Consider the following 13,699-nt stretch of genomic DNA (forward strand, 5'->3'; position numbering starts at 1 on the left):
CCCAAAATAGAACACCACAACATCTATGTGATGTCACCTTCCACATGCAAATGTCCCTTTCAGTGTCACATTGCTCTCCATCATCAATTTCTCCTCGGTCTGGGCAGGAATAAGGACACCAAAATTTTGTCTGTAGGATGCACAATTCTGTCACCAATGTGGACACCTTGCTGTCTGTTGCTTGCAATACAGTTCGGCATAGAAATTCACATTAGCAATCACAGACAGGCTTATATGCACATTTGTGAAGGACTAAGGTCTCAAAGCCACCAACTACTGTCCACATAAAGTATCATGAGTTTGCTGGAGAAACAGCTTTCAGACAAGGAATGATGCCACTGTACAAATAATATCAAAACTTTTGGTGCAAATGCACATTCTCACATTGTCATGGCACCAACTTAGCAATGTCAAGTCTGATATATCAGTTGCTTCATAATTGTGCAATTTGCCACAGTCATCAATAATGAAGCCTACATTCATACATTTGTGACATACCATCACATCTAACCCAATCATGACATAGGCATGTTTTGTGAAACTGTCCCTCATGTCATTGTGAAAATGCTAGCTTCTTGTGTTACCTAATCAAGCCTACAACATCATCCTGGCCAGAACTATGAGCCCACTCCTGTTATGAGAGCCATCCCTGAGCACTCACAATCATTTTGAGCTACTGAAGGCCAAATCACCTGTATAATCCTTGCACATAATCATACTCACAACTACTTTGGCTTCCGGCCCAAACACCCAAGAGTCAGAACCCAAGGTCTGTATCCCATACAGTGACTGAGGACAAGATATGAGGGCTGCTATGTGTCAGTGAGAGCAGGGATTTGTGGGTTGTTTGAACAAGTGTGATTTCTAATTGGACAGACTAGGGTGGATGATGGTGAGCCAGTGCCATCTGAACGTGTTGCACCTAAAATAAGTCTCCCTATATGAGGTTCTGTGACTGGTTTAAACCATACAGAGCAAACTGATACATAATATGTGCAGGAATCCTACGTGATAGTACAGCATCGGATAACTCCAGACCCTCAACATTTTTCACTTAACATCACTGTCATTTCAACATTGGATGTATGTTGTCAGAAATACTACTGGTACATTGTCTACTGGCCACTGGTAGTCAGTGGCCTGCAGTTTGTGAGATGAAATAGGATTTGTGTGCTGCCTGGACACACATTACAGCTTCTACTGTCAGGTGACTTAACATTGTCATACACAGTGTTTCAGACATTGGTTACAAAAATCTGTCTCAGCTACATCATTCTGTCAACTTCAAGCAAAACACCACCCACATTACCAAAAAGGAACCAAATAGCCTGTGAATGATAATGGAAAAGGTTACTCAGTCAGATATTTCCCAATCAGGCATGTACCTGTTCCTCTGGGGTGCCATAGAGATGGCTGTATAGGAACAGAACGTCCCTGGCAAGGAGCTCCAACTCCTCAGCAAAAACGGCAGGGGCCCTGTCACCTGCGTTGACAAGCATCCTGGCTCCCAGAGGTCGGTAACAGCAGCAAAAAATGAGGAGGTTTTGATGGCTGCAGTGCTAGGAGATAAGTTGGTGTTTTTTCACAACGCGTCATACAAGTACATGGCGAATGCAATCCATGACAGAGACAGACACAGCCATTGGCTTTCGTACGCTGCCGTCACACACGTTAGCCTATGGCAGCACTGTAGGAAAGTACCATCTTGCCTGGCATGTTACCCCCATTTTTTACTTGTGTGTCAGTTTGTTTTTGCCTGTCTCACTGGGATCCTGCTAGCCAGGACCCCAGTGCTCATAGTTGTGGCCTGAATGTGTTCCCTGTGTGGTACCTAACTGTGTCACTGAGGCTCTGCTAATCAGAACCTCAGTGATTATGCTCTCTCTGTCTTTAAAATTGCCACTGCAGGCTAGTGACCATTTTTACCAATTCTGATTGGCACACTGGAACACCCTTTTATTTCCCTAGTATATGGTACCTAGGTACCCAGGGTATTGGGGTTCCAGGAGATCCCTATGGGCTGCAGCATTTCTTTTGTCACCCCTAGGGAGCTCAGACAATTCTTACACAGGACTGCCACTGCAGCCTGAGTGAAATAATGTCCACGTTATTTCACAGCCATTTTACACTGCACTTAAGTAACTTATAAGTCACCTATATGTCTATCCCTCACTTAGTGAAGGTAAGGTGCAAAGTTACTAAGTGTGGGGGCACCCTGGCACTAGCCAAGGTGCCCCCAGATAGTTCAGGGCAATTTCCCCAGACTTTATGCGGGGACACCATTACACGCGTGCACTACATATAGGTCAATACCTATATGAAGCTTCACAATGGTAACTCCGAATATGACCATGTAACATGTCTAAGATCATGGAATTGACCCCCCCATGCCAAATCTGTTATTGGGGTGCCAATCCCATGCATCCCCGGGGCTCCAGCATGGACCCCGGGTACTGCCAAACCAGCTCTCTGGGGGTTTTCACTGCAGCTACCGCTGCTGCCAACCCACAGACAGGCTTCTGCCCTCCTGGGGTCTGGCCAGCCCAGTCCCAGGAAGGCAGAATAAAGAATTTCCTCTGAGAGAGGTTGTTACACCCTCTCCCTTTGGGAATAGGTGTTAAGGGCCTGAGAGGAGTAGCCTCTCCTGGCCTCTGGGAATGCTTTGAAGGGCACAGATGGTGCCCTCCTTGCATAAACCAGTCTACACCGGTTCAGGGATCCCCCAGCCCCTGCTCTGGCATGAAACTGGACAAAGGAGAGGGGAGTGACCACTCCCCTGACCATCACCACCCCAGGGGTGGTGCTCAGAGCTCCTCCAGTGTGTCCCAGACCTCTGCCATCTTGAAAGCAGAAGTGTGAGGGCACAATGGAGGCCTCTGAGTGGCCAGTGCCAGCAGGTGAAGTCAGAGACCCCTCCTGATTAGTGCTTACCTGACTAGGTGGCCAATCCTACTCTGAAGGCTATTTAGGGTCTCTGCTGTGGGGTTCTCTTCAGATAACGAATGCAAGAGCTCACTAGAGTTCCTCTGCATCTCCCTCTTCGACTTCTGCCAAGGATCGACCGCTGACTGCTCCAGGACACCAGCAAAACTGCAACAAAGTAGCATGAAGTCTGCCAGTGACATTGTAGCACCTAATCCTGCTGGCTTTCTAGACTGTTTCCTGGTGGTGCATGCTCTGGGGGCTGTCTGCTTTCACCCTGCACTGGAAGCCAAGAAGAAATCTCCCATGGGTCGATGGAATCTTCCCCCTGCTAACGCAGGCACCAAACTTCTGTTTCACCGGTCCTTAGGGTCCCCTCTCATCGTGACGCGTGTGGTCCCTGGAACACAGGAGCTGGGCCCAGGTGACCCTGACAGTCCAGTGATCCATCTGTCCGAATTTGGTGGAGGTAAGTCCTTGCCTTCCCACGCCAGACAGTAATCCTGTGTACTGCGTGAACTGCAGCTGCTAGGGCTTCTGTGCACTTTTGTAAGGAATGCTTCGTGCACAACACAGCCCAGGTCCCCAGCACTCCGTCCTGCATTGCTCAACTCGCTGAGTTGACCATTGGCTTCATGGGACCCTCCTTTGTAGTGTTGAGATGACTGCCGTGCTCAGTTTTCTTGAACCCATGTGTAGGAGGCTGGCCTGGCTTGAAGTGGGTACCAGAGGTACTTACACCCTGTGCCAGGTCCAGTTATCCCTTATTAGTGTAGAAGAGGTGTTTCTAGCAGCTTAGGCTGATAGAAGGTAGCTATGGCAAAGCAGCTAAGGCTGAACTAGGAGACATGTAAAGCTTCTACTATATCACTGGTGTCATATGCACAATATCATAAGAAAACACAAAACACAGAAGTACTAAAAATAAAGGTACTTTATTTTTATGACGATATGCCAAAAGTATCTCAGTGAGTACCCTCAGTATGAGGGTAAGTTTATGTACACAAACCAAAATTAGGTAAGTAATAGCAAGAAAAGTAATGCAAGCAGTGTAAAATTACAGTAGATTACAATAGGAGCACATAGGTATAGGGGCAACACAAACCATATACTCCAAAAGTGGAAGGCGAACCACGAATGGACCCCAAACATATGTAAACTTGTAGAGGGTCGCTGGGACAGTAAGAAAACAGTGAGGGTTAGAAAAATAGCCCACCCGAAGACCCTGAAAGGTAGGTGTAAAGTGCACCTACTACACCCAGAGAGCACAGAAGTCGTGATAGGGGGATTCTGCAGGAAGAACAAACACCAGCAATGCAACAACAGTGGATTTCCGGACCTGAGTACCTGTAAGATAAGGGGACCAAGTCCAATAGTTGCGAGAGTGTCGAGAGTGGGCAGGAGCCCAGGAAATGCCAGCTGAGGGTGCAAGGAAGCTGCCACCTGTTGGAAGAAGCTTGGAGTTCTGCAAGAAAGAAGAGAGCTAGGAACTTCTCCTTTGGAGCATGGATGTCGAACGTCGCGATGAAGCTTGCAGAGGTGTTCCCATGCAGAAAAACCACAAACAAGCCTTGCTAGCTGGAAGGGTTGCAGTAGAAGTTTTTGGGTGCTGCTGTGGCCCAGGAAGGACCAGGATGTCGCCATTTGGAGGAGGAGATAGAGGGGGTGCCCAGCAACTCAGGGAGCCCTCACAGAAGCAGGCAGTACATGCAGAAGTACCTGAACAGGCACTTGGAAGAAAAATGAACTGGAGTCCACCCGAAGTCACAAAAGGGAGTCCCACAACGCCGGAGGACAACTCAGAAAGTTGTGCACTGCAGGAAGGAGTGTCAGGGACCCAGGCTTGGCTGTGCACAAAGGAAATCCAGGAAGAGTGCACAGGAGCCGGAGCAGCTGCATATCACGCGGTACCCAGCAATGCAGTCTAGCGTGGGGAGGCAAGGACATACCTCCACCAAACTTGGACTGAAGAGTCACTGGACTGTGGGAGTCACTTGGACAGAGTTGCTGAGTTCCAGGGACCACGCTCGTCATGCTGAGAGGGGACCCAGAGGACCGGTGATGCAGTCTTTTGGTGCCTGCGGTTGCAGGGGGAAGATTCCGTCGACCCACAGGAGATTTCTTCAGAGCTGCTGGTGCAGAGAGGAGGCAGGCTACCCCCAGAGCATGCACCACCTGGAAACAGTCGAGAAAGCCGGCAGGATGAAGCGATAAAAGGTTGTTAGTAGTCATCTTGCTACTTTGTTGCGGTTTTGCAGGCGTCCTGAGCAGTCAGCGGTCGATCCTTTGGCAGAAGGTGAAGAGGGAGATGCAGAGGAACTCTGGTGAGCTCTTGCATTCGTTATTTGAAGAATTACCCAAAGCAGAGACCCTAAATAGCCAGAAAAGGAGGTTTAGCTACCAAGGAAGGAGGATTGGCTACCAAGAGAGGTAAGAGCCTATGAGAAGGAGCCTCTGACGTCACCTGCTGGCACTGGCCACTCAGAGCAGTCCAGTGTGCCCCCAACACCTCTGTTTCCAAGACGGCAGAGGTCTGGGACACACTGGAGGAGCTCTGGGCACCTCCCCTGGGAGGTGCAGGTCAGGGGAGTGGTCACTCCCCTTTCCTTTGTCCAGTTTCGCGCCAGAGCAGGGCTGGGGGATCCCTGAACTGGTGTAGACTGGCTTATGCAGAGATGGGCACCATCTGTGCCCATCAAAGCATTTCCAGAGGCTGGGGGAGGCTACTCCTCCCCAGCCTTCACACCTATTTCCAAAGGGAGAGGGTGTAACAGCCTCTCTCAGAGGAAATCCTTTGTTCTGCCTTCCTGGGCCAGGGCTGCCTGGACCCCAGGAGGGCAGAAACCTGTCTGAGGGGTTGGCAGCAGCAGCAGCTGCAGTGGAGACCCCAGAAAGGCAGTTTGGCAGTACCCGGGTGCAGTGCTAGGGAGCCGGGGGATCATGAAATTGTCACACCAATACCAGAATGGTAATGGGGTGACAATTCCATGAGCTTAGACATGTTACATGGCCATGTTCGGAGTTACCATTGTGACGCTATACATAGGTAGCGACCTATGTATAGTGCACGTGTGTAATGGTGTCCCCGCACTCACAAAGTCCGGGGAATTGGCCCTGAACAATGTGAGGGCACCTTGGCTAGTGCCAGGGTGCCCTCACACTAAGTAACTTTGCACCTAACCTTTACCAGGTAAAGGTTAGACATATAGGTGACTTATAAGTTACTTAAGTGCAGTGTAAAATGGCTGTGAAATAACGTGGACGTTATTTCACTCAGGCTGCAGTGGCAGGCCTGTGTAAGAATTGTCAGAGCTCCCTATGGGTGGCAAAAGAAATGCTGCAGCCCATAGGGATCTCCTGGAACCCCAATACCCTGGGTACCTCAGTACCATATACTAGGGAATTATAAGGGTGTTCCAGTAAGCCAATGTAAATTGGTAAAATTGGTCACTAGCCTGTTAGTGACAATTTGAAAGAAATGAGAGAGCATAACCACTGAGGTTCTGATTAGCAGAGCCTCAGTGAGACAGTTAGTCACTACACAGGTAACACATTCAGGCACACTTATGAGCACTGGGGCCCTGGCTGACAGGTCCCAGTGACACATACAACTAAAACAACATATATACAGTGAAAAATGGGGGTAACATGCCAGGCAAGATGGTACTTTCCTACACAACCCCCCCCCCAAACGAAGGACAATAAGACTAGCCATGACCTGATGAGTCTTCATTGTCTAAGTGGAAATATCTGGAGAGTCCATCTGCATTGGAGTGGCTACTCCCAGGTCTATGTTCCACTGTATAGTCCATTCCCTGTAGGGATATGGACCACCTCAATAATTTAGGATTTTCACCTTTCATTTGTTTTAGCCAAAGTAGAGGTTTGTGGTCTGTCTGAACAATGAAGTGAGTGCCAAACAGGTATGGCCTCAACTTTTTCAGAGCCCAGACCACAGCAAAGGCCTCCCTCTCTATGGCAGACCAACGCTTTTCTCTAGGGGTCAACCTCCTACTAATAAAAGCAACAGGTTGATCCTGGCCCTCAGAATTAAGTTGTGATAGGACTGCCCCTACTCCTAATTCAGATGCATCAGTTTGGACATAGAATTTTTTAGAGTAACAAGGGCTTTTCAGGACAGGTGCAGAGCACATGGCCTGCTTCAGCTCCTCAAAAGCTTTCTGACAGTTTGCTGTCCATAATACCTTTTTAGGCATTTTCTTGGATGTGAGGTCATTAAGAGGGGCTGCAATGGAACCATAGTTCTTAATGAACCTCCTGTAATACCCAGTGAGGCCTAGGAAGGCTCTCACCTGAGTCTGAGTGGTAGGGGGAACCCAATCAATAATTGTTTGGATTTTCCCCTGAAGTGGTGCAATCTGTTCCCCACCAACAAGGTGTCCCAGATAAACCACCTTACCCTGCCCTATCTGGCACTTTGAAGCCTTGATAGTGAGGCCTGCCTTTTGCAGGGCCTCCAAAACTTTCCATAGGTGGACCAGGTGATCATTCCAGCTGGAGCTAAAGACAGCTATATCGTCCAAATATGCTGCACTGAAAGCTTCCAGCCCTTGCAGGACTGTGTTCACCAACCTCTGAAAAGTGGCAGGTGCATTTTTCAATCCAAAAGGCATTACAGTGAACTGGTAATGTCCTCCAATGGTTGAAAATGCAGTTTTAGGTTTAGCATCTTCTGATAATTTGATCTGCCAATACCCTGCAGTCAAATCAAAAGTGCTTAGATACTTGGCAGATGCCAGTGTATCTATGAGCTCATCTGCCCTGGGTATAGGGTGAGCATCAGTTTTGGTTACCTGGTTGAGACCTCTGTAGTCTACACAAAACCGCATTTCCTTCTTTCCATCTTTGGAATGGGGTTTTGGTACAAGTACCACAGGAGAAGCCCATGGACTTTCAGAGTGCTCAACCACTCCCAGTTCTAGCATTTTCTGCACCTCTTGCTTTATGCAGTCTCTGACATGGTCAGGCTGCCTATAGATCTTACTTTTGACAGGCAAACTGTCTCCAGTATCTATAGTGTGCTCACACCAAGAAGTGGTACCTGGCACAGTAGAGAAGAGTTCAGAAAACTGACCCAGGAGATTTATGCAATGGTCTTTCTGCTCAGCAGTAAGACAATCAGCCAAAACTACACCTTCCACAAGAGCATCTTGTTCTGTGGAAGAGAAGAGATCAGGTAGAGGATCACTGTCTTCTTCCTGTCCCTCATCAGTTGCCATGAGCAGGGTGAGATCAGACCTGTCATAGTAGGGTTTCAGGCGGTTGACATGGAGTACCCTAAGGGGACTCCTGGCAGTGCCTAAGTCAACTAAATAGGTGACTTCCCCCTTTTTCTCAACAATTGTGTGGGGACCACTCCATTTATCTTGGAGTGCTCTTGGGGCCACAGGGTCCAAGACCCACACTTTCTGCCCTGGTTTGTACTAAACCAGAACAGCCTTCTGATCATGCCATTGCTTCTGGAGCTCTTGGCTGGCCTGAAGGTTTTTACTGGCCTTTTTCATATACTCAGCCATCCTTGATCTGAGGCCAAGTACATAATCCACAATATCTTGTTTTGGAGCTTTTAAAGGTTGTTCCCAACCCTCCTTGACAAGTGTTAGTGGACCCCTAACAGGGTGACCAAAGAGGAGTTCAAATGGGCTGAAGCCCACTCCTTTCTGGGGTACCTCCCTGTAGGCAAAAAGGAGGCATGGTAACAGGATATCCCATCTCCTGCGGAGTTTTTCAGGGAGACCCATAATCATGCCTTTGAGAGTTTTGTTAAATCTCTCCACCAGTCCATTTGTTTGTGGATGATAGGGTGTTGTGAACTTGTAAGTTACACCACACTCCTTCCACATGGCCTTTAAGTATGCAGACATGAAATTGCTTCCCCTGTCTGATACTACTTCCTTTGGGAAGCCCACCCTGGAAAATATTCCCAGGAGGGCCTTTGCCACTGCAGGTGCTGTAGTGTTCCTTAAAGGAATAGCTTCAGGATATCTTGTGGCATGGTCCACTACCACAAAGATAAACCTATTGCCTGAAGCAGTAGGAGGGTCAAGGGGGCCAACTATGTCAACCCCTACCCTTTCAAAGGGAACCCCAACCACAGGCAGTGGAATAAGGGGTGCCTTTGGGGTGCCACCTGTCTTGCCACTGGCTTGACAGGTTTCACAGGACTTACAAAATTCCTTTGTGTCCTCAGACATCCTAGGCCAATGAAACAGGGGAACAAGCCTGTCCCAAGTTTTCATTTTCCCCAGATGTCCAGCTAGGGGAATGTCGTGGGCTAGAGTTAGGAGGAACTTTCTGTAGTCCTGAGGATTCACTAACCTCCTGGCAGTTCCAGGTTTAGGATCCCTTGCTTCAGTGTACAAGAGGTTGTCCTCCCAGTAAACTCTGTGAGAGTCACTGACATCCCCATTAGCCTGTTTGACAGCTTGCTGTCTTAGACCCTCTAGTGTGGGACAGGTTTGCTGTGCCACACTCAGCTCCTCCCTGGCAGGCCCCCCTTCACCCAAACGCTCAGCAGTGTCTGCTTCCAGCTCCTCTGGTGCAGGTTCTGCACAGGGTGGGAATTCTTCTTTCTCAGAAGTAGAATCCACTGTAGAGGGAGGGATAGTAGGAAGTTGTTTGCTTCTACTAGCCCTAGCTTTAGGGAGCACTTGGTCCATTGTTCCAGGATCCAAGCTTTCCTGTCCTTTTTGCTTTTTGGCCTGAGCCCTGGTTAAAGCAAAAATATGCCCTGGGATGCCCAGCATTGCTGCATGGGCCTCCAACTCCACATCTGACCAAGCTGATGTCTCCAAATCATTTCCTAGTAGAAAGTCTACAGGTAAATCTGTGGCTACCACAACTTTCTTTGGACCAGTAACCCCCCCCCCCCCAGTTGAGATTTACAACAGCCATGGGGTGGCTAAGTGTGTTGTTGTGAGCATCGGTTACTTGGTACTGGTGACCAAGCAGGTGTTGTTCAGGGTGGACCAGTTTCTCTATGACCATAGTCACACTGGCACCAGTGTCCCTGTAGGCCTGAACCTCAACACCATTTATTAGGGGTAGCTGCTTGTACTTATCCATATTAAGGGGACAAGCAACTAAGGTGGCTAAATCAATAGCCCCCTCAGAGACTAACACAGCCTCTGTGGCCTCCCTAACAAGGCCAACCCCAACTAAGTTACCAATAGTGAGCCCAGCTACTCCCTTGGATTGGCTATTAGTAGGTTTGCTCCCACCACCACTGCTATTAGTAGGGACACTAGGTGTAGCAGTAGGGGTTGTAGTGGTAGGAGGCTTGGTGCTTTTCTTTGGACAACTGGGATCTGTTGTCCAATGGCCTTTTACTTTACATAAATAGCACCATGGTTTCTTTTCTTTGTTTTGATTAAAGGAGGACTTGGGCCCACCACCCCCACCAGAGTGTTTTTGTGGGCCTGATGAAGACTCATTTTTAGATTTGTCCCCACCCTTGTCAGAAGACTTACCATCCTTCTTTTTGTTGCCATCTTTGCCCCCCCCCCCTATATGAACTTTTCTGTTCACCCTTGTTCTGACCCATTTGTCTGCCTTCTTTCCCAATTCTTGGGGAGAGGTCAGATCAGAGTCCACCAAGTACTGGTGCAACAAATCAGACACACAATTATTAAGAATATGCTCTCTCAGGATCAAGTTATACAGGCTGTCATAATCAGTAACTTTACTGCCATGTAACCACCCCTCCAAGGCCTTCACTGAATGGTCAATGAAATCAACCCAGTCTTGTGAAGACTCCTTTTTGGTCTCTCTGAACTTTATCCTGTATTGTTCAGTGGTTAAGCCATAACCATCCAGGAGTGCATTCTTAAGAACTTTGTAACCATTAGCTTCATTTTCTTTCACAGTAAGGAGCCTATCCCTACCTTTTCCACTAAATGATAGCCATAGGATAGCAGCCCACTGCCTTTGAGGGACATCCTGTACAACACAGGCCCTCTCAAGTGCAGCAAACCACTTGTTAATGTCATCCCCCTCCTTATAAGGGGGAACTATCTTGTGCAGATTCCTGGAATCATACTCTTTTGCAGGATGACTATGGGGAATACTGCTGCTGCCACCATGGGTTTCTAAACCCAGTGTCTGTCTCTCCTTCTCTACTTCTAAAGTCTGTCTATCCAAATCCAGCTGTTGCTTCTTGAGCTTCAGTCTGGTTTGTTCCACTCTCAATCTATTGAGCTCCCTTTCTAACAATCTGTCATCAGGGTGGGTGGGAGGGACATATCTTGAAACAGAAGTATGATGAGAATGGACAGAAGGAGACCTGTCCCTTACAGAGGGCACCTTAACAGCTTGGCTAACAGAAACATCATTTCTACTGTGATGAGAATGAATGCTCTTGCTATGATGTGAGACAACACTATCTGTATGGTGTGACTCAACATCAGTACCAACTATGCTAGACTGTCTAGTAATGGGCAGGCTTGGAAGTTTCTTTCCTGAATCTTTTCCTGGGGGAGTCCCTGGATCAGATTGGGAACCATTAGCTACTTTTTCAACAGATGGGGCACTTTTAGCCTTATCTTGTTCTCTAAGCATGTTAAGTAACAATTCCAAGGAAGGATTCTTCCCTACACTCAAACCTCTTTCTACACAGAGACTCCTTGCTCCTTTCCAGCTAAGGTGGTCATATGCAAGTTTGGACAGATCAAAATTTTGGCCTGTGCCAGACATTTTTAGAAAGAGTTAAAGTGATAGAAAAAGAGAAAAAAGTTTGTCAGAGCTTTTTTAGAAAGACAGAAAAAAAACTTTAAAAACTTTTTTAGAACTTTTTGAAAGTTTAGAAGTACTTTTCAGCACTTTAGAAAAGAGTGAAAAGAGGAAATGCAAAACTTTTTAGCTATGTGTACACACACTGAACTTGTTTTGTATACTTTTCTCTTATGAAAAGTACAATGACAAGAGTGGTAAGTAGTCTCAAAGCACTTATCCCACCGCTGCACAACCAATGTAGGAGGCTGGACTGGCTTGTAGTGAGTACCTAGGGGTACTTGCACCTTGCACCAGGCCCAGTTATCCCTTATTAGTGTATAGGGTGTCTAGCAGCATAGGCTGATAGATAATGGTAGCTTAGCAGAGCAGCTTAGGCTGAACTAGGAGACGAGTGAAGCTCCTACAGTACCACTTAGTGTCATATGCACAATATCATAAGAAAACACAATACACAGTTATACTATAAATAAAGGTACTTTATTTTTATGACAATATGCCAAAGTATCTTAGAGTGTACCCTCAGTGAGAGGATAGGAAATATACACAAGATATATGTACACAATACCAAAAATATGCAGTATAGTCTTAGAAAACAGTGCAAACAATGTATAGTTACAATAGGATGCAATGGGGACACATAGGGATAGGGGCAACACAAACCATATACTCCAAAAGTGGAATGCGAACCACGAATGGACCCCAAACCTATGTGACCTTGTAGAGGGTCGCTGGGACTATTAGAAAATAGTGAGGGTTAGAAAAATAGCCCACCCCAAGACCCTGAAAAGTGAGTGCAAAGTGCACTAAAGTTCCCCCAAGGACATAGAAGTCGTGATAGAGGAATAATGCAGGAAAGACACAAACCAACAATGCAACAACAATGGATTTCCAGTCGAGGGTACCTGTGGAACAAGGGGACCAAGTCCAAAAGTCACAAGCAAGTCGGAGATGGGCAGATGCCCAGGAAATGCCAGCTGTGGGTGCAAAGAAGCTTCTACTGGACAGAAGAAGCTGAGGTTTCTGCAGGAACGAAAAGGGCTAGAGACTTCCCCTTTGTTGCACGGATCCCTCTTGCCGTGGAGAGTCGTGCAGAAGTGTTTTCCCGCCGAAAGAATGCCAACAAGCCTTGCTAGCTGCAAATCATGCGGTTAGCATTTTTGGATGCTGCTGTGGCCCAGGAGGGACCAGGAGGTCGCAAATTGGACCAGGAGGTAGAGGGGACGTCGAGCAAGAGAAGGAGCCCTCTTAGCAGCAGGTAACACCCGGAGAAGTGCCAGAAACAGGCACTACAAGGATGCATGAAATGGTGCTCACCCGAAGTCGCACAAAGGAGTCCCACGTCACCGGAGACCAACTTAGAAAGTCGTGCAATGCAGGTTAGAGTGCCGTGGACCCAGGCTTGGATGTACACAAAGGATTTCCGCCGGAAGTGCACAGGGGTCGGAGTAGCTGCAAAAGTCGCAGTTCCCAGCAATGCAGTCTGGCGTGGGGAGGCAAGGACTTACCTCCACCAAACTTGGACTGAAGAGTCACTGGACTGTGGGGGTCACTTGGACACAGTTGCTGGATTCGAGGGACCTCGCTCGTCGTGCTGAGAGGAGACCCAAGGGACCAGTGATGCAGTTCTTTGGTGCCTGCGGTTGCAGGGGGACGATTCCGTCGACCCACGGGAGATTTCTTTGGAGCTTCTAGTGCAGAGAGGAGGCAGACTACCCCCACAGCATGCACCACCAGGAAAACAGTCGAGAAGGCGGCAGGATCAGCGTTACAGAGTTGCAGTAGTCGTCTTTGCTACTATGTTGCAGTTTTGCCGGCTTCCAGCGCGGTCAGCAGTCGATTCCTTGGCAGAAGGTGAAGAGAGAGATGCAGAGGAACTCGGATGGGCTCTTGCATTCGTTATCTAAAGTTTCCCCAGAGACAGAGACCCTAAATAGCCAGAAAAGAGGGTTTGGCTACCTAGGAGAGAGGATAGGCTAGCAACACCTGAAGGAGCCTATCAGAAGGAGTCTCTGACGTCACCTGGTGG

Source organism: Pleurodeles waltl, chromosome 3_1, assembly GCF_031143425.1.
Source record: "Pleurodeles waltl isolate 20211129_DDA chromosome 3_1, aPleWal1.hap1.20221129, whole genome shotgun sequence".
NCBI lineage: Eukaryota > Metazoa > Chordata > Amphibia > Caudata > Salamandridae > Pleurodeles > Pleurodeles waltl.